General features: G+C 43.1%; 1 protein-coding gene across 2 annotated transcripts in view; it reads right to left on the reverse strand.

The window, feature by feature from the left end:
* SIFa (neuropeptide SIFamide) overlaps positions 1-17881 on the reverse strand; it is a 184666-nt gene extending 166785 nt beyond the window's left edge. Inside the window, exon 1 of one of the 2 annotated variants that reach the window (XM_053779590.2) lies at positions 17771-17881. The gene's annotated coding sequence lies outside the window, so the exon portion shown is untranslated. The remainder of the gene's footprint in view (positions 1-17770) is intronic. The other variant, XM_053779591.2, reaches the window with a different exon arrangement.
* Between the last annotated feature and the right edge of the window lie 2183 nt (positions 17882-20064).

Genomic DNA, 20064 nt, shown 5'->3' on the forward strand with positions numbered 1-20064 from the left:
GTAGACGAAAAAGCACACACACACACACACACACACACACACACACACACACACACACACACACACACACACACACGGGAAATTTGTATATTTCGACCTCCAGCTCAGGTCCTCTTCAGCAAAGTGCACAAGTGAGAGAAATCGAATGTTTTGAAGATGAAAGAAGTGAGATGATTATCAAGGTAACCATGTAAACATTCGTCCAGGTTCACATACAATGTCAAACCTTCTGGTGATAACTGAATCATCTGATGTAGTGTCAGCTAACAAGCAGATACTGAGATGATGATATCCCTTTTTTCAGTCTGTGTGTGTGTGTGTGTGTGTGTGTGTGTGTGTGTGTGTGTGTGTGTGTGTGTGTGTGTGTGTGTGTGTGTGTGTGCATATATGTGCGCGCGCCTCAACTCGTCCTGTCTCTACTGGCGCTTTTTCATGTTGATGTAGTTTAGCTACTTGATGTAGCAGCAGGTGAACTACACGGAGGATCACTGATGTAGCAGCAGGTGAACTACACGGAGGATCACTGATGTAGCAGCAGGTGAACTACACGGAGGATCACTGATGTAGCAGCAGGTGAACTACACGGAGGATCACTGATGTAGCAGCAGGTGAACTACACGGAGGATCACTGATGTAGCAGCAGGTGAACTACACGGAGGATCACTGATGTAGCAGCAGGTGAACTACACGGAGGATCACTGATGTACCAGCAGGTGAACTACACGGAGGATCACTGATGTAGCAGCAGGTCTACTACACGGAGGATCACTGATGTAGCAGCAGGTGAACTACACGGAGGATCACTGATGTAGCAGCAGGTGAACTACACGGAGGATCACTGATGTAGCAGCAGGTGAACTACACGGAGGATCACTGATGTAGCAGCAGGTGAACTACACGGAGGATCACTGATGTAGCAGCAGGTGAACTACACGGAGGATCACTGATGTAGCAGCAGGTGAACTACACGGAGGATCACTGATGTAGCAGCAGGTGAACTACACGGAGGATCACTGATGTAGCAGCAGGTGAACTACACGGAGGATCACTGATGTACCAGCAGGTGAACTACACGGAGGATCACTGATGTAGCAGCAGGTCTACTACACGGAGGATCACTGATGTAGCAGCAGGTGAACTACACGGAGGATCACTGATGTAGCAGCAGATGAACTACACGGAGGATCACTGATGTAGCAGCAGGTGAACTACACGGAGGATCACTGATGTAGCAGCAGGTGAACTACACGGAGGATCACTGATGTAGCAGCAGGTGAACTACACGGAGGATCACTGATGTAGCAGCAGGTGAACTACACGGAGGATCACTGATGTAGCAGCAGGTGAACTACACGGAGGATCACTGATGTAGCAGCAGGTGAACTACACGGAGGATCACTGATGTAGCAGCAGGTCTACTACACGGAGGATCACTGATGTAGCAGCAGGTGAACTACACGGAGGATCACTGATGTAGCAGCAGGTGAACTACACGGAGGATCACTGATGTACCAGCAGGTGAACTACACGGAGGATCACTGATGTAGCAGCAGGTGAACTACACGGAGGATCACTGATGTAGCAGCAGGTGAACTACACGGAGGATCACTGATGTACCAGCAGGTGAACTACACGGAGGATCACTGATGTAGCAGCAGGTGAACTACACGGAGGATCACTGATGTAGCAGCAGGTGAACTACACGGAGGATCACTGATGTAGCAGCAGGTGAACTACACGGAGGATCACTGATGTAGCAGCAGGTGAACTACACGGAGGATCACTGATGTAGCAGCAGGTGAACTACACGGAGGATCACTGATGTAGCAGCAGGTGAACTACACGGAGGATCACTGATGTAGCAGCAGGTGAACTACACGGAGGATCACTGATGTAGCAGCAGGTGAACTACACGGAGGATCACTGATGTAGCAGCAGGTGAACTACACGGAGGATCACTGATGTAGCAGCAGGTGAACTACACGGAGGATCACTGATGTAGCAGCAGGTGAACTACACGGAGGATCACTGATGTAGCAGCAGGTCTACTACACGGAGGATCACTGATGTAGCAGCAGGTGAACTACACGGAGGATCACTGATGTACCAGCAGGTGAACTACACGGAGGATCACTGATGTAGCAGCAGGTCTACTACACGGAGGATCACTGATGTAGCAGCAGGTGAACTACACGGAGGATCACTGATGTAGCAGCAGGTGAACTACACGGAGGATCACTGATGTAGCAGCAGGTGAACTACACGGAGGATCACTGATGTAGCAGCAGGTGAACTACACGGAGGATCACTGATGTAGCAGCAGGTGAACTACACGGAGGATCACTGATGTAGCAGCAGGTGAACTACACGGAGGATCACTGATGTAGCAGCAGGTCTACTACACGGAGGATCACTGATGTAGCAGCAGGTGAACTACACGGAGGATCACTGATGTAACAGCAGGTGAACTACACACAGGTTCCAACATTTCTACAAGTTGTTCCTGATTCAGATACAACAGTTACTGTTGTTACTGACGCTGCTGTTATAGCCTCGCTGCCTCAGGTTATTACAGGTTACTTTTTTATCGAATTATTTTGTGATGGCGAAGGGATACTAGGGGGGGGACAGAGGTTTGGGGGGGGAGTGGTGATGAGGTTAGACTCGAGGAAGGGGAAAAAATGACCTTAATTCCTTAACTCAAGACCTCTACAAGAGGGAGAGAATCGCACTGCGCTTCCATTTGCTCTTTCTGAACTAGCTCTTAAAAAGGCTTACCTATGCTGTAATTCAGGTTTCCTGTGTTGATATTCAGATTTTTCTTGTTAGTATGTGTGAGGGTAACTGTGGTAGTATAATGACTGTGTGAGGGTAACTGTGGTAGTATGACTGTGAGGGTAACTGTGGTAGTATAATGACTGTGTGAGGGTAACTGTGGTAGTATGACTGTGAGGGTAACTGTGGTAGTATGACTGTGAGGGTAACTGTGGTAGTATGACTGTGTGAGGGTAACTGTGGTAGTATGACTGTGAGGGTAACTGTGGTAGTATGACTGTGTGAGGGTAACTGTGGTAGTATGACTGTGAGGGTAACTGTGGTAGTATGACTGTGAGGGTAACTGTGGTAGTATGACTGTGAGGGTAACTGTGGTAGTATGACTGTGTGAGGGTAACTGTGGTAGTATGACTGTGAGGGTAACTGTGGTAGTATGACTGTGAGGGTAACTGTGGTAGTATGACTGTGTGAGGGTAACTGTGGTAGTATGACTGTGAGGGTAACTGTGGTAGTATGACTTTGAGGGTAACTGTGGTAGTATGACTGTGTGAGGGTAACTGTGGTAGTATAATGACTGTGTGAGGGTAACTGTGGTAGTATGACTGTGTGAGGGTAACTGTGGTAGTATGACTGTGAGGGTAACTGTGGTAGTATGACTGTGTGAGGGTAACTGTGGTAGTATAATGACTGTGTGAGGGTAACTGTGGTAGTATAATGACTGTGTGAGGGTAACTGTGGTAGTATAATGACTGTGTGAGGGTAACTGTGGTAGTATAATGACTGTGTGAGGGTAACTGTGGTAGTATGACTGTGTGAGGGTAACTGTGGTAGTATGACTGTGTGAGGGTAACTGTGGTAGTATGACTGTGAGGGTAACTGTGGTAGTATGACTGTGTGAGGGTAACTGTGGTAGTATGACTGTGTGAGGGTAACTGTGGTAGTATGACTGTGTGAGGGTAACTGTGGTATGACTGTGTGAGGGTAACTGTGGTAGTATGACTGTGAGGGTAACTGTGGTAGTATGACTGTGTGAGGGTAACTGTGGTAGTATGACTGTGTGAGGGTAACTGTGGTAGTATGACTGTGAGGGTAACTGTGGTAGTATGACTGTGTGAGGGTAACTGTGGTAGTATGACTGTGAGGGTAACTGTGGTAGTATGACTGTGTGAGGGTAACTGTGGTAGTATGACTGTGAGGGTAACTGTGGTAGTATGACTGTGTGAGGGTAACTGTGGTAGTATGACTGTGAGGGTAACTGTGGTAGTATGACTGCGTGAGGGTAACTGTGGTAGAATGACTGTTTGAGGGTAACTGTGGTAGTATAATGACTGTGTGAGGGTAACTGTGGTAGTATAATGACTGTGTGAGGGTAACTGTGGTAGTATGCCTGTGTGAGGGTATCTGTGGTAGTATGACTGTGAGGGTAACTGTGGTAGTATGACTGTGTGAGGGTAACTGTGGTAGTATGACTGTGAGGGTAACTGTGGTAGTATGACTGTGTGAGGGTAACTGTGGTAGTATGACTGTGTGAGGGTAACTGTGGTAGTATAATGACTGTGTGAGGGTAACTGTGGTAGTATAATGACTGTGTGAGGGTAACTGTGGTAGTATAATGACTGTGTGAGGGTAACTGTGGTAGTATAATGACTGTGTGAGGGTAACTGTGGTAGTATAATGACTGTGTGAGGGTAACTGTGGTAGTAGAATGACTGTGTGAGGGTAACTGTGGTAGTATAATGACTGTGTGAGGGTAACTGTGGTAGTAGAATGACTGTGTGAGGGTAACTGTGGTAGTATAATGACTGTGTGAGGGTAACTGTGGTAGTAGAATGACTGTGTGAGGGTAACTGTGGTAGTATAATGACTGTGTGAGGGTAACTGTGGTAGTATAATGACTGTGTGAGGGCAACTGTGGTAGTATAATGACTGTGTGAGGGCAACTGTGGTAGTATAATGACTGTGTGAGGGTAACTGTGGTAGTATAATGACTGTGTGAGGGTAACTGTGGTAGTATAATGACTGTGTGAGGGTAACTGTGGTAGTAGAATGACTGTGTGAGGGTAACTGTGGTAGTAGAATGACTGTGTGAGGGTAACTGTGGTAGTAGAATGACTGTGTGAGGGTAACTGTGGTAGTAGAATGACTGTGTGAGGGTAACTGTGGTAGTATGACTGTGTGAGGGTAACTGTGGTAGTATAATGACTGTGTGAGGGTAACTGTGGTAGTAGAATGACTGTGTGAGGGTAACTGTGGTAGTATGACTGTGTGAGGGTAACTGTGGTAGTATAATGACTGTGTGAGGGTAACTGTGGTAGTATAATGACTGTGTGAGGGTAACTGTGGTAGTATAATGACTGTGTGAGGGTAACTGTGGTAGTATAATGACTGTGTGAGGGTAACTGTGGTAGTATAATGACTGTGTGAGGGGTAACTGTGGTAGTATAATGACTGTGTGAGGGTAACTGTGGTAGTAGAATGACTGTGTGAGGATAACTGTGGTAGTATGACTGTGAGGGTAACTGTGGTAGTATGACTGTGTGAGGGTAACTGTGGTAGTAGAATGGCTGTGTGAGGGTAACTGTGGTAGTATAATGACTGTGTGAGGGTAACTGTGGTAGTAGAATGACTGTGTGAGGGTAACTGTGGTAGTCTAATTATTGTGTCTGTCGAATTGTATTTTATCTTCGACATTTAATACGTATTTTTACAAACTTGAGTAACATATTTGAATTAAATTTGTGTGATCTACTCCCACTTTCCTCACGCTGATCGGAAGATCATCTATGACACTGCTCACTACTTTTGTGTGTGGCTTCAGCCCCGTATAGGTGTTGTGTGTCGCACACTGCTGTTCTCTAGTTACTTTCTTCTGATGTTCCTCGCCTCTGCAGTTCGTAGGTTGAGTTTATTAATTCTTCCTGGTTCAGATGAAAGGCAAGTGTTTACCCAGTGATAAAAGTCAATCTCGTCATTACCGAATGGTGGATCGAGACTCCACTAATCCGTTCACGGCCGTCATTCTCGGTTCCAGTCTCGCAATATACCATTGGATCTTCTCTCTACTGTCTTTGTCCATTTTTTGTGGTTGTGGTTCCATGTGAGCGTGACGTTCACTAAGACTAACCAAGCGTAAGCTGTGTATAAAGCTTTATAAGATTTTTTGTTAAGCTTCCTGAAAGCTGTTCTCATTTTTGCTTATTCATCAAATGCCATTTAAATTGTAGGGTTATATTTTTCAGTGATATATAAGCTGTGTTTACGTTGCGTGTGTTTGTTTCGTCTATGTTTCATATCTACTTTCTCGTGTGTATGTTACATTGGTATCTAAACGTACGTAAACACAAAAGGGAGTCAGGAATATTTTGGAAAAACAAATTTACGTTGAAGGTTAAAGCAGCGAGTGAGGTGGTCAACGAAGATGATGAACGAGTGTTTATCCCATACGTTACCAGCAACTCCGACTCTGGAAGAATAATGGCAGCTGTGTCTTACACCTAAGTTATAGTGCCGTCTCCCTTCTCTTTACCTTCTGAGACAAGTTAAATGCTTCAGAGACACTAAAACTTTATATATGTCGTGCCGGATAGATAAAACTGGACAATTAGCAAGAACTCATTTAAAATTAAGTGCTTTCTAAAAAATTCTGTTATACATTTAAATATATATGATTTTTTTTTTCAATTATGTTAATATAATCAATGATTTGGTACCAAAAGAACCTTAGGAAACTTACCTAACCTCATTATAACAAGCGCAATTTAATTTAGCCTAATCCAACTAAATATATTTTATATAATTCTACAATAATTTAATAATAAACAAGCACAATGAACTATATTTTTTTTCGTTAGGTTCAGAATTTTTGCAAAAATATTCCATACACAAATTTTCGCTTGCCCTATTCGGCAAGAACGTTGATATTTAAGCCAAAATAGCAAGTTGTAGTTATTCGGCACGTGTGTATGTATATATATATATATATATTTAAGGGAACGTCCTAGCTCGGGCAAAACGAATTTGTAGCCCAGAGTTCATATATGAAAAAACTAAAATATCCAAAATATTTAATTAATAAATCCTTCAGAATTGCTAGAAAACATTTTACAATTCAATAAAGGACAATTATATTTAAACAAGACTTGGTTAAGCTTTATACATATCTAAACTATATCCAAATCCTGTGTGTTTTTGATACGGTTTTGGCTGCAATAACCCTACTAGGCAGCTTACTCCACTCATTCACTACTCTTTACAAACCAATACTTTTCTATATCCTGGGTTATTTGGACACGTCCTACAAGTAAGATAGGCTGCAGAACATTATTCCTTGAACAGCGTTTCGCTCTGTATAAAGCTTCATTATGAAGGCGAAACGTTGCCCCCAACAGAAGCTCGCTCCGCTGTGTCTGTTATACACTGTCTAAAACTAATCTCTCTGCACTCTCCCAGCTCCCCCTCAATGACTGTTTGGTTGGTCAGATCAAGTAATGGAAGGGGGATGCTAACTAATCCTTTAACAAAAAAATAGGCAGAATATTCAACACCAATTTGCATGCTAACAATTTATCTCAACATTAAATCTCCCGTCTACATTTACCCAGCTTCCCCCACTGACATAACTTGACGTTAAATTAATACTTTCCATGTCCCTCTCTTTACTCCCTCTTTCTCTCAATTTTTTTTGCTTCATTCTTTCGTTTCCTTTTTTCCTCTCCCTCTTCCTGTCCCTTTCCCCTCTTTTTCTTTGTATCCTTTTTCATTCTTAAAAAAGTAGTACCTCACAAGAATGTAATTGTACAATCGTTATATAAATATTATTATTATTATTATTATTATTATTATTATTATTATTATTATTATTATTATTGTCATAAGGAATCTTTAACCTCTAAGGGTCATACAGTGAAAAGGTGATAACCTGTTCCAAGGAATTGGATCGTATCTCCCTTTTCGTCGGGAATAATCATATTACACTAGGTACATTTCCTTGTTGGTACAAAAGGAAAGATTTGCTAACGCATATGTCATATACACATATCGAGTCCTCAGTACCCTAGTAACTAAACACACACACTCACTCTCTCTCTCTCTCTCTCTCTCTCTCTCTCTCTCTCTCATTCTCTCATTCTCTCATTCTCTCATTCTCTCAGCTCTCAATCAGGACTCAACATCTGACATTTTGACAAGACCGTCTATTGCATTATGAGTAGGGACACGGTAATATTTATGTTCATATCTCTTATAATATATTCTAATATAACGAGAACATTTTAATACCCAAATTATAATGTTAATTATGTAAATGCATTTTTTCTATATTAATCGGTAAGAGTTATTTAAAAATGTGATGACGGGTGTAGTTGACGTTTGTGTATAGGTTGATGCAATAACATAGTCAATATCGTGTCAAAAGTAAATTAACAACTTGTCAGTGGACTGCGAAGTCACTGCATGAATATCATGCTCTGGATGATCTGACGATATTACGAATTCTGGGAGAGAGTGGGAGAACGAGACTACAGTTTCAATCTAACTCGATAGCTGGTTGACGTTGGTAGATCATAGTTGTTGATAGAAGAACTTGATAGTTCGCAGTGGTGGGAGTGTCTTAGCCCCTGTGGTGAAGGAAGGTACGACATGCCCGGAGTTATATTCCCTCAACATTAATAAAGACTTGAGCGTCTTCCCAGTGCGATGCAAAATAGAGCACCGTTTGAGTGATGGTTCTCTGAAACCCTTATGTCAAGTTACCACACCACCTGATGATTCTGAGACCATTACGTCAAGTTACCATACCGCTTAATGGTTCTCTGAGACCCTAACGTCAAAGTTCCAGACCGCGTGATGATTCTGAGACCTTAAGTCACCACACCTCGTGATGATTTTCTGCGCATCTTGCGTCAGGTCACCACACTAAGAGTGAGAAGTCGCTGTGTTGTAGCCAAATCTGTTATTGAGCTCACGAAGCCGACCTCTTCTTCCAAGAGAGGCCCACTTGTTGAGCTCAACTCCCCAGCTCCTCACACAAAGGCCACCTGTTGAGCTTATCACACCAGTTTTTCTCACGACAGAGATCCACTTGTTGAACTAGTCGAGTTCAGTTAGATAGCGCGTTAGCGTCGCGATTAGAGAACGGAGAATCGAGGCTCCACTGCTCTCTGAAAAACAACCGCTTTGTCCCTCTTACTCTGATATTCTCTTATTTTAAGGGCACCTATTTATTTACTTTCTGATCTCTCTCAGGAATTTTATTCTCTCTCTCTCTCTCTCGTTCTCTTTCTCTGTCTGTTACTCTCCAATAGAGCGAATGTTTGTTTCTTACCAAGAATTTCTGAACTCTAAACCTCAATCTCTTCTCTTTCATACATAGAATGTGAGTGGAAGAAGAAATGGAAAAGAATAGTAAGATAATACGTAGACAATAGGAAGAACGAGAACAGGAAGAAATAAAATGAGAAGATAATGGAAGAAATAAAAGAACAGGAAGAAAAACGGAAGAAATATCAAGGGGCAGAGAGGATTGAAGACCTCTAAAAACAAAAAGTGCAGAATAATGTGAAAATCCTAAATGTTATGAATATAGATGAAAATAAAAATGCTGATGAGTGTACAAAAATTGTGAAGAATGTGATTATACATCAGAGTGTAAATGTGTTGATGAGAGTACGTTGAAGAACGTAAATATGCAGAAGAAAGCGGAAAGTTCTCATGAAGAATGAGTCGCATCGTCCTGTGGAACATTTCGAACACTTGATGCGTTTCACTGTGCTGCCCCAGAAAGTTCTCCCCCACCCCATTTTCAGTATCAGACACAATATGGAATTTACGACATATACCGAGAAGACGTTTCGCCCATCATAACATCTTCTCTGTAAATGCCATTAATTCCATGCTGTTTTATTCACATTATCTGTGTTTTGCATAACCCCGGTCCCCTGTACCTTAGTGCAGCGCGACTGGAGTAGTGCAGAGTGCGGCATAAGTTTGTAATGCAATTATATATTAGCGCTGAAGATTGTAAGGGAATCAGAGGAGACATTCACAAGTTATCACATGGAAACCAATATGCAAATCTCCGCAATAAATTTTGTAAATTATGACATACACAGCCCAAATCTAATTTACACCTACCATTTAAAAATTTCAGCTTTGAGCCTAAACCGTATAGGCATTATCTTGGTATGAAGCATTGAAAGGCTCAATACTGTGACTGAAACATTACACAATACCCGTACGTAGGAGAATGAAACTTATGATGATATTTCGATCCTACTTGGACCATTTAATGGTCCTATTCGGACCGTCGTCATAAGTTATCTTTATATTCAGAGAGTTCAATGTCCTAAAATATACTAAGGTGGACTAATGGTCTGAACACATCGATTCCAGGTTGAGGGACTGATTACCTCAAACTCCTACTCTCTTTACACGGTTCTTCTTTGTATTGGACTGATGAAGCCACTGTGTGGCGAAACGTTTCCTCAGTAAAGATTCCCGTATGGTACATAAGCGACTCATTCTTCAACCATTTATCACATGCTTAGCCTGTCTCCACCTAGCACAGGGAGCCTGTCTCCACCTAGCACAGGGAGCCTGTCTCCACCTAGCACAGGGAGCCTGTCTCCACCTAGCACAGGGAGCCTGTCTCCACCTAGCACAGGGAGCCTGTCTCCACCTAGCACAGGGAGCCTGTCTCCACCTAGCACTTGGCATAGGGCAGCCACGCATGCAAATAGGACCATGATTCTTATCCAAGATACAGTACACCAGCGATGAAAGTTTGAAACTTATCGAATGAGGCGTTCTCGAGTAATAATAAATGAATATTTTGGGGAGAGAAATGAAAATTTCTACTGAGAATACCCCAAAAAATAGAAAAATCTGCCCTCGTTAAACTTTAAAAATGCTATATAAACGAGATTTCAAATTGTCTATAATCCTCTAAGAAAAAATATTTGATTTTGATTAAGAAAATCTAATTGGCACTCACACAGCCCGACATTAATACCAAAGACTTCCAATTAAAATATACCAGGATTTAGAGTTTCTAGACGATAGGAAGAGGCATTCTATAGCTATTACAGAGAAAACTTTTTAATAAAGTTGGCAGATTGAAATTTATACAGCTGAAAGTGAGCTCAAACTTCGTTTTAATGAAGTCCACCGATGGTGAGAGTTTGAAGACGATAAGGAAAGGCATTCCCAAGGAATTGTTCATATTTAAATTATTCAATTTCTTAACAATTTCAGTAAAATTTCAAACTTGCACTTACTCGAATTTAACTCATGGGTTATCACCTTTCTTATAGAATTTGAAGTCGATCTGAAGAAGCATTATTGAATATAAATGAAAATTACTATCTAATCCATAAAATCAGCAAATTGGGACTTTTGTCAACCAATAACATCATGAACCTTGTGTTAACATCATGAACCTTGTGTTAACATCATGAACCTTGTGTTAACATCATGAACCTTGTGTTAACATCATGAACCTTGTGTTAACATCATGAACCTTGTGTTAACATCATGAACCTTGTGTTAACATCATGAACCTTGTGTTAACATCATGAACCTTGCGTTAACATCATGAACCTTGTGTTAACATCATGAACCTTGCGTTAACATCATGAACCTTGTGTTAACATCATGAACCTTGTGTTAACATCATGAACCTTGCGTTAACATCATGAACCTTGCGTTAACATCATGAACCTTGTGTTAACATCATGAGCCTTGTGTTAACATCATGAACCTTGCGTTAACATCATGAACCTTGGGTTAACATCATGAACTTTGGTTAACATCATGAACCTTGCGTTAACATCATGAACCTTGCGTTAACATCATGAACCTTGCGTTAACATCATGAACCTTGCGTTAACATCATGAACCTTGCGTTAACATCATGAACCTTGTGTTAACATCATGAGCCTTGTGTTAACATCATGAACCTTGCGTTAACATCATGAACCTTGCGTTAACATCATGAACCTTGTGTTAACATCATGAGCCTTGTGTTAACATCATGAACCTTGCGTTAACATCATGAACCTTGCGTTAACATCATGAACCTTGCGTTAACATCATGAACCTTGCGTTAACATCATGAACCTTGCGTTAACATCATGAACCTTGGGTTAACATCATGAACCTTGCGTTAACATCATGAACCTTGCGTTAAGGACACCACAGAAGCAACTTTCTCAAGTTATGGCGGATTACAACGATTCCAAGTACATGTATTTTTTAACTAAAGAATAAAAGGCACAATACCGTGATTGAAATAAAAAAAAATAATCTGGAATCTGACCATTTACAAGTCAATATGACGTGTAAATGGTCCAAGTCGGACCGAAACGTTGTAAGTTTCTCCTACGTGCGGGTTATTTGTGTATTTTCCTGCAACCGAACGAAAATTAATACATACTTTCCCGACCCTAAGATGCATCACCCATTGTTAAATACAGTAGTAGTTCAGAAGACTTAAAATGGAACTGATTTAACGTGATTAACCGGGGAATAGAAATTTTGCACTGTTACACACAACACGGACAGACCTGGTCATAGACCTGGTCACTGAGGCCTGGTCATGGACCGGGCCACGGGGGCGTTGATCCCCGGAATACCCTCCAGGTAGACTCCAGGTAGGCAGACTTGCACCTACACACTTGAATTTCACTCTCCACCGACGACGTCGAATCAGGAGACCACTTTCTGGAACGTCTGAAGCTCCGCCGTACTCGGTTTTGGAAGTTATCGGAGCCATTTCAGAAAGCTGGGAAATGCGTTGAACAACTTTGGTTATTATTAGGTTAGGTTAGGTAAGATTCGTCAGGAAACAGGACAAATGTTTCCTGACGCGGGTCTTAGTCAGATGATGACCCGCCTTTGGAGCTTTTGGTCATCTGACCGAGGCCTTCCGCTGGCTTACCGGTCCACCCCTTTAAAAATTATGGTCATTTATAACCAGTCTTTGGTTATTGTTATCCTGCAAATGCCAATTATTCCAGGAATGTGGTTCTAGTGACCGTGCACGAGCGTTGAAATTTTGAAGCCGATTGAAAGAGATGATTTTAAGTTGGGAGTGAAATGAAATCGAAAAGTTGGAAGAGAAGAAAAATTCAACTTGTTAAAGTTCCTCCTTCTGGAATGTTTCATAGCAAGTTCGAGATGAAACTTTAGAAGACGTTACGGTCCCGTCCTGGATCATTATCAAGTCACAGGGCAGACCGAAACGGCGTGTAAGGCTAGCTCTTCAAACTGTTGTTAGGTAAGACACAACCTGTCGGTATTTTATACCATTTTAATGCTCTTCAAACTGCTGGGATAATCGTGGTAAGTCTTTATGAATGCACACCGGAATGGGAGGACCGAATGAACGGAAGGAAAGATGTACGAGAGGACTGAATGAGCTGCAGGAGCGAGTGAAGACCCGCGTACGAAGAGAGTGGGTTGTGACGTTGGTACCTTGATATAAACTTGTCTTGTTAACCACTGATCTGCGCCAAAAAAAAAAAAATCTGTTCCTAACATCGATTTTACCTCAGTGAATTACGTGATTGTTTCCATTGTTTCTCCGAAGACTCTACCAACAGCCCTATGGGTTCCCCTTTAAATTCAGTCTTAGTGTACCTTTGTATGGAAAAATCTAGACACTGAATATTCCCCCTCTATCACTTCTTCCGTCACTTGACGTCTCTGCCCGCCAACGTAAACTCGACCAAGTCGAACCCTCGGTAAACTTTGTACTTGAAGGGAACCAATGATACAATTTCTTAGACGTTTTACTCTGCATGTTTAGCAACGAATTTTGGTCAAGGTTTATCGGAAACCCACCAACCACTTCATTCGTTCTTTGAAACCAAGACTAAACATGGTGTTTATTATGAACAAAAAGGCACAATACAGTGACTGGAGCAATGCACAAAGAACCTGCACTTAGGAGAGAGTAGCTGACCAAGACGTTTCAGTCCGACTTGGACCACTGACAAAGTTGTTGTAAGGTCCCGTCTCCTGTGTGCGGGTTATTTGTATAAACATGGTGTTCTTGCCGGTTTTTCTTGAGAGTTCTCCGCGTCTACAGTAGATTACTTGAAGACGAAACATTTTTCTTGAAATATTTTTTACTAAGCTAGATTACTCTCGACATTTCATCAGGGATTACAGGCGACATGTCAAAAACCTCACCAGTTCTCCCTGACTCGACACCATTTAACAAAGATACTAAATTCTTCCCAGCAACTATTGCAAAAAATATCTAGCACTTCTACAACAGCAAACTTAACACACCGCTGCGTCTTCTACCATCAAATTATCGCCAGACAGAAAAAACACTAACATAACTACAGCAAGAGTGTACACCAACCCATGTAACAACTGTTACAGAATAGACAACCCTAACAATGCTAGTTTCTTTTAAAGTTACTCAAAGAACTCGTTTTTATGACGCTACTTTAAATTGCTTCACTTATCTAAAACACTTGCTAAATCAGTGTTTTTCTTAACGTAATCCAATTTCAATCCTTTGCTGTGAGTCCCGTCAAGATTAGATATTCTTAACACTTCAATTACATCGTCCTAATTCATTTTGAATTTCTATTTGTACATTACAGCCATATCCCTCCCTAATTCTGTCTCTCTTCAGATAGCGAAAATTCAGTAGCATCATCCTGTCTGTTATTACATGGGACTAGCTTCAACATCCTTCTCCGTAAGTTACCCAAAACATCAAACTAATACATTAATTTAACTTACCATATGTACAAATGCGACAACTTATGCAACGTCAGGTAACTTCATTGTGGAAACGTTTCGCTCTGGTCGGGGTAAACGTTTCCATGATTACAATGCATACTTGTCTCTTTTAGGCATCAATGCGTAATATATTTTGCAACACTGACTTACTTTGTTATCTTTAAAAGGTGAAAATCTTCATTTTTTCTTCTGGCTTTAATTACAAGACGCTGAGAAAGAACGAGTTAAACAAAGTTCTCCCTACTTTTAGGGTGAAGAGATTCCGCTGTCTCACGTAAATTATATCAACCCACACTAGCACTGATACGAAGAACTAGTGGCTATTGTTGATTAAACCAATAGACTAGTAACTAGTACTAAGGCGATAGACTAGATATGAGACGGTCGACTAGTGACTAATATGAGATATGGTCGACAAGTGACTAGTACTATGACGATAAATCAGCATTGTCTAAGATAACGATCGACTAGTTCCTAATACTGTCTGAAGCGATAGACTAGTGACGTACTAAGACGACATACTAATAGTTTTGAGAGGATATACTGATGACTGGTTCTGAGACGATATACTAATGACTGGTTCTGAGACGATATACTAATGACTGGTTCTGAGACGATATACTAATGACTGGTTCTGAGACGATATACTAATGACTGGTTCTGAGACGATATACTAATGACTAGTTCTGAGACGATATACTAATGACTGGTTCTGAGACGATATACTAATGACTGGTTCTGAGACGATATACTAATGACTGGTTCTGAGACGATATACTAATGACTGGTTCTGAGACGATATACTAATGACTGGTTCTGAGACGATATACTAATGACTGGTTCTGAGACGATATACTAATGACTGGTTCTGAGACGATATACTAATGACTGGTTCTGAGACGATATACTGATGACTGGTATTGAGACGATAGACTAGTGAAATTTGTCAGCTCAGGCTGACAAATTTCAACACCTTGTCTGAATCTCATCCTGCATGATGGAATGCGAGTAGGGGAAACTTTGTTAATGTTTCTTCCCACTGTGTAACGCTTATGTAGAACAACGTAACAGTACACTGCTGATGTATCCAGTTCTGTTGAATAAAAAGAAAATGTTCTAACACACACTTAAAAGCTATAACTAACCTTGCACGTCAGGGTAATATGTAACAGAAAAACGTTCAGCAAAATAACGTATAGCCTAAAAAGGAGGCGAAACCGAAACAGGTTTTCCCATAAAAAAAAGACTCAGTCAGGAAACCCTTGTCCTGTTTCCTGACAAACTTAGCGTAACCCTAAAAGTGTTGTTCTGCCGCATGTGTGACTGGCTTCACCCCGTCAGCAGTGTGACCTTCAGGCAGGGTCATCAAGAGTGCTAGAGACGCGCTCTTCACACTGGAGGTCAGAGACGGCTGCACCCAGAAAGATGATAACCTCTCACCTGGACACCAACCCGTATTGAATACGTTAATATACTTTTCATGCTGTTGGTATGTGTTCAACATAAATTGTGTTGGTATATATACCACCTGTACGTATTTCTGTTTATATACACACACAATATATATATATATATATATATATATATATATATATATATATATATATATATATATGCAAAACAACTACTCTGAAAGAATAGAGAAATTCCAAGCACTTTCGTGACTACTCACATTATCAAGTTCCTTGATAATGTGAGTAGTCACGAAAGCGCTTGGATTTCTCTATTCTTTCAGAGAGGTTGTTTTGCATATTCTGAAATCACCTGTTTACTGTGATCTCATTGCATATATATATATATATATATATATATATATATATATATATATATATATATATATATATATAATGAGCTAAAACTCGACCCCTGCAACCATAAACGAGTACACACACTGCGGGAATACCTTGCAAGGCGCACGAGAATAATCCAAAAGCACATAATACAATAATACCAGGCTTTGGTATAATACTAAACCATATTTATCACGTGTTTTAAGTTAATACTGTACTGAATATTTCGTAAGTAGCATTATTATTATTATTATCAAAACCAAGCGCTAAACCTACCAGGGTCATATAACGCTGCAGGGCAGGGTGCGCGAACAGTGTAATATACATGATCTGATACTAGCGAAGGCGGAGAGTGACGCAACTAGCATAAATACTAACATGCAATTATCTTAAGTAACAAACTAATAGGTTATTGAGTCAACTGATATCGATGCCTCCTTTCGTTTCTCTGTATGATTACGTAACTAACGTTTTGTACGTTATTATTACGTAAGGAAGATAGCGTATTAACGATATTTGTTGTACTATGGCGTTGGAAATTAAGACCAACTTAATGAAAAGTACGAGAGCGAGTACGAGCAAGGTCGAGCAAGTACGAGAGCGAGGTCGAGCAGAGACTACTCGAGACAAACGTAAGTTAAATGAACAGAGAAATCTCTTTGACGCAAGAAAAAATGAAAATACAAGGAACAAGAAAAGATGAAAGAAATCTCTGGAGAAGATGAAAGGACCGGAAGCCGCTCTAGTCACCGGAAGGCGTTGAAGTTCCTCAGCCTTCATTATGAACCTCACGAGCTGTGTACCTACACCAGAAATCAGGCCCCACCACGTGTAGGTAACAGCAGCACCTACACCAGGGAGCAGGCCCCACCAGGTGTAAGTAACAGCAGCACCTACACCAGGGAGCAGGTCCTACCACCACGTGTAAGTAACAGCTGTACCTACACCAGGGAGCAGGCCCCACCAGGTGTAAGTAACAGCAGCACCTACACCAGGAAGCAGGCCCCACCACCACGTGTAAGTAACAGCAGTAGCTATAACATTAAAGAACACTTTTTTTTCTAATTATTAACTACGAAGGATCATTAACCAAGATAACCCACGAAAGGTAGACAGTGTAACATTTCCTTTAGGGTCCTTATTCTTGTCTCTCCGCCCAATATTCCCAGACACCTACTTACTAAACTATTATGAAAGTACAATACGGCTTATGAAACTGACGTTGAAAGCTGCAGTTCTCGCCGTTCCTGAAAGCCGAAGAGCTTACATGTCCTGAAAACTAAAGGGCACATCTTTCCTGAAAGCTGAAGGACACACCTTTCCTGAGGGTGAACACAACGCTCCAGGAGGTGGAAGAACTTCCGAAGGCGCTCAGTCAAAGGCCTTAAGTACATGGAGAGCGAGGAGGAGGCGCAGCAGGTACCAGCTGTGCCCTATTCGTCACCTACCTGAGTTGAGTTGCTGTACGGGAGACAGGAGAGGGAGCCGGGATGCTGCTGCTGCTGCTGGGGTGCGTGTGCGTGCAGACTCTGGACCCAACGCGAAGTGGACGGGGCAGAGCGGCGGCACCTGTATATATACCTGTAGAGGTAGTCACGCCCCGCCCCTTCTCCTGCCCATCACGCCTCTCTCCCTCTCTCCCCGCCCGTACCCGCCCATTACCTGCCCTTCCCCGCCCATCCCACCTGCTCACAGCCTACACCTGGCTATCCCCCGCCCTCTTCCTCAAACCCATCCTCCCTCTTCCCCTACCCCACCCCGTCTTCCCCACTGCTCCTCCTTGGCTCCTCCCCGCCCGACCTCGTTGATATTCCGTCCATTGCTGACGTCATGGCGGTGGGTGTTGCTCTGGACACCTTCTATATGGCAACAAATAATTATATTTACGGTTTTTGGTGTTATTTTAGCATCAGCCGAACAAAAATTTAAATCATATATTTTCCTCTTTTAAGAAGTCAGTTTTATAAGAACTTATGGTAGTTAATGAAAATTATTTCTGACTTAACCTTCTGTCATCAGTTAACCCGCCCACCTCACCACGCCTCCGTCCATGTGGTAGTGTGGGTGGTGGTGGGGTAATGTGGGCGGTAGTGGGGTAATGTAAATGGAGGTGGGGTAGTGTTGGTGGGGTAGTGTAGATGGTGGTGGGGTACTTTGGGTGATGGTGGGGTAGTGTGGATGGTGGTGTGGTAGTGTGGATGGTGGTGGGGTACTTTGGGTGATGGTGGGGTAGTGTGGATGGTGGTGTGGTAGTGTGGATGGTGGTGGGGTACTTTGGGTGATGGTGGGGTAGTGTGGATGGTGGTGTGGTAGTGTGGATGGTGGTGGGGTACTTTGGGTGATGGTGGGGTAGTGTGGATGGTGGTGGGGTAGTGTGGGCGGTGGTGTGGTAGTGTGGATGGTGGTGGGGTACTTTGGGTGATGGTGGGGTAATGTGGATGGTGGTGTGGATGGTGGTGGGGTAGTGTGAGTGGTGGTGTGGTAGTGTGAATGGTGGTGGGGTAGTGAGAGTGGTGGTGTGGTAGTGTGGATGGTGTCGGGGTAGTGTGGATGGTGTCGGGGTAGTGTGGATGGTGTCGGGGTAGTGTGGATGGTGGAGGGGTAGTGTGGATGGTGTCGGGGTAGTGTGGATGGTGTCGGGGTAGTGTGGATGGTGGAGGGGTAGTGTGGATGGTGATAGGGTAGTGTGAGTGGTGTTGGTGGGATAGTGTGGGTGGTGGTGGGGTACTGTGGGTGGTGGAGTACAGTGGGTGGTGGTGGAGTACTGTGGGTGGTGGAGTAGTGTGGGTGGTGATATGGTAGTGTGGGTGGTGGTGGGGTAGTGTGGGTGGTGGCATGGTAGTGTGGGTAGTGGCATGGTAGTGTGGGTATTGGTGGTGTAGTGTGGGTGGTGATATGGTAGTGTGGGAGGTGGTGGGATACTGTGAGCGGTGGTGGTGGGTTAAAGTGGGTGTTGGTGGGATAGTGTGGGTGTTGGTGGGATAGTGTGGGTGGTGGTGGGGTACTGTGGGTGGTGGTGGGATAGTGTGGGTGGTGGTGGGGTACTGTGGATGGTGGTGGGGTAGTGCGAGTGGCGGTGGGGTACTGTGGATGGTGGTGGGGTAGTGTGAGCGGTGGTGGTGGGGAGGTGTGGATGGTGGTGGGGTAGTGTGGGTGTTGGTGGGGTACTGTGGATGGTGATAGGATAGTGTGGGTGATGGTGGGGTACTGTGGATAGTGGTGGGGTAGTGTGAGCGGTAGTGATGGGGAAGTGTGGATGGTGGTGGGTTAGTGTGGGTGTTGGTGGGGTAGTGTGGGAGGCGGTGGGGTAGTGTGGATGTTTGTGGGGTAGTGCGGGTGGTGGAGTAATAATGGTGTTGGTGGGGTAGTGTGGGCGGTGGCAGGGTAGTGTGAGTGTTAGTGAGGTAGTGTAGATGGTGATTGAGTAGTGTGGATGGTGGTGTCATGTAGGTGGTGGCAGGGTAGTGTGGATGTTGGTGGGGTAGTGTAGGTTGTGGTGGGTGGGGTAATGTGGGTGTTGGTGGCTGGGTAGTGTGGGTGGTGGTGGGGTAGTGTGGGTGGTGAGATGGTAGTGTGGGTGTTGGTGGGGTAGTGTGGGTGGTGTCATGTAGGTGGTGGCAGGGTAGTGTGGGTGGTGGTGGGGTTATGTGGGTGATGGCAGGGTAGTGTGGGTGTTAGTGAGGTAGTGCAGGTGGTGGTTGAGTAGTGTGGGTGGTGGTGTTATGTAGGTGGTGGTAGGGTA

This window comes from Cherax quadricarinatus, chromosome 24 (genome assembly GCF_038502225.1).
Source record: "Cherax quadricarinatus isolate ZL_2023a chromosome 24, ASM3850222v1, whole genome shotgun sequence".
NCBI classification, from domain to species: domain Eukaryota; kingdom Metazoa; phylum Arthropoda; class Malacostraca; order Decapoda; family Parastacidae; genus Cherax; species Cherax quadricarinatus.